At 41.8% G+C, this 2,067-nt stretch overlaps 1 long non-coding RNA gene across 1 annotated transcript; it reads right to left on the minus strand.

The window, feature by feature from the left end:
* Positions 1 to 283: 283 nt before the first annotated feature.
* LOC111734925 lies at positions 284 to 2,061 on the minus strand. Its single transcript, XR_002778627.1, has 2 exons — positions 1,947 to 2,061; positions 284 to 1,822 (listed from the first exon to the last, which is right to left on the minus strand). It is a non-coding gene; the product is annotated as an uncharacterized LOC111734925 (long non-coding RNA).
* Positions 2,062 to 2,067: the final 6 nt, after the last annotated feature.

The following is a 2,067-nucleotide window of genomic DNA, read 5'->3' on the forward strand; positions in this document are numbered from 1 at the left end:
GGCACCCTATCAGGCAAGGTCAGTGGCCATAAGGCCATAAGGTGTTCTTGGACCTCCCTTAAACTCACATATGACCTTGATCAAGTGCTTCTTCCTTTCAGGCTCTTGATCCACAAAAGAAGGGGTGAGTTCAGTAGTGCACTTTCCAACCTTAAAATCTGATGTTGGTTAGTGCTGTCTTTCAGGAGGATGATTTTGGCAGTACTTACAAAATTTTAAATGTGCAGACCCACTGACTTCTTGGAATCTATCCTAGAGAAATATACATATAAGTACACAGAACATACACACAGGATGTTTATTGCAACATTATGAGTAATAATGACCTAAATGTGTAGCATCACAAGACTGCCTAAATAAGTGATGGCATACCTATACCTTGGAAAGCAATGCGAGCTGGAAAAAAATGAGGACGGTATCTAAGCAGTAAAGTGGAAGTATCGCCAAGATATGTTGTTTAATGAAACAAGCAAGATTTGTTCAAAAAAAAAAAAAAAAGATTCTGTATGGTACAAGCCCATTGATACATATGTACAATAAAAGACTAAGAAGGAAGGGTAAAGGGGAGATTTCTTTTTCTCCTACAAAATGCTTTACTTTTAGGATAAAAATAACTGTAAAATATTTTAATTAGTAGAGTGCTACATAAGGTAAGTCTATATGGATTCCATTTAAGCAGTTTGAACTTGATGAGGTTGGCACAATATTCCTCAGATTCAGGTGTGTCTAGTGCTTTCTATGTCGGCTACACTCAACCACCCAATGGAGTAGACTATGTGACAGGTAAGGAAACCGAGGCCCCAGACTCTGATTTTCAAGGCTGTTTCTATCATATCATACACACGTGCTTGAACTCTTTGGCTTCCTGCAAAACTAGGTTCCTATCTTTGGGGATCTCATGGGGACGTTTATCACTCTGTATTGTAATTCTGTGCTCAAGCGCCGTGCTACTCAAACTGTGGTCTGTTGAATCTTGCACTAAGAAAGGGGGGCTTGCATTTTGTATGTCTTTGGGATTTTCTAATTTCATTTTTTCTGGTAATTCATTGTTATTATATTTTACAAAAGTATCCGTCTGCAATAATTGGAAAGTGTTTTTTTTTGAACCGATCCTTTTGCGCTATCTCTGAGAAGCACTGGGCTGCTGGAGAGAAGAGAGTGGGCAAAAACACAGCAGGTGCTTCATGTTGGGTGTATGAATGAGTCAATCACCGAATGAACGGCTGTATGAAGGAGCAAGAATAAGCCCCAGGAAGAAAAATGCCCAGAATCCAGGTTTCTCATTCAAGTCCCTGTAGAGGGTGAGAGCTTAAGACTTCAAGTTCATAGCCAGACTCAATAGGAGCATCACTAAACGGCTCACACTCCTGATTTTAAAGAGGGAGCAGGGAGACCTTTTGCCCCCAAGTCACAGAACTGACCAACGGAGAAAAAGTACCAGCAAGGGCCACACACAGACAAAAAGCAACATTCACTGCTCCTGATTACAAAAAATCAGACAAGGTTAGTAGACTAAGATAAATAGTCTCCTTACCATCCTGAACGAGTAACAGTAAACACAGGCTACATGCACGAAGATCCTATTTTAAGGACCGCTGTTTACGTGGAGGCTTTTGGACACGCTGATCTCAGAGTGATTGCACTGAGTGAGAGGTGGGGTTCAGCTCTAGGGCACAGGTTCCCGTCGGTCTTGAAGCTCTTCAAGTGTGTGGAAAATAACGTCAGCCTGAAGTTTCTGTCTCTGAACACAGGCAAAAACCCCCCAATCCAGAAGTCTGCCGGGCACACCTTGCTCCATTTTGGAATTTCCCACTGTCGCTTTCTGGAAACAAATAGATCTTTACGTTTAAAGACACGTGGAACTCGAAAAACGACATCGCTTTTTTTTTTTTCTTTTTTAAGTTTCCCTGTAAAGTTGTGTAGTAAAAAGCAGAGTCAGAACAGACCTGGGGTTCTGATCCCTTCCTCTCTGTGTAAATCTCTCTGCTGACTCATGTATCTGCCCTTCTTCCCCTCAGTCTCCGCATCTGCAAAGGGAATAATGACAACGACAGCCCCTGCGTTAAG

This window comes from Pteropus vampyrus, unplaced genomic scaffold, assembly GCF_000151845.1.
Source record: "Pteropus vampyrus isolate Shadow unplaced genomic scaffold, Pvam_2.0 Scaffold9732, whole genome shotgun sequence".
NCBI lineage: Eukaryota > Metazoa > Chordata > Mammalia > Chiroptera > Pteropodidae > Pteropus > Pteropus vampyrus.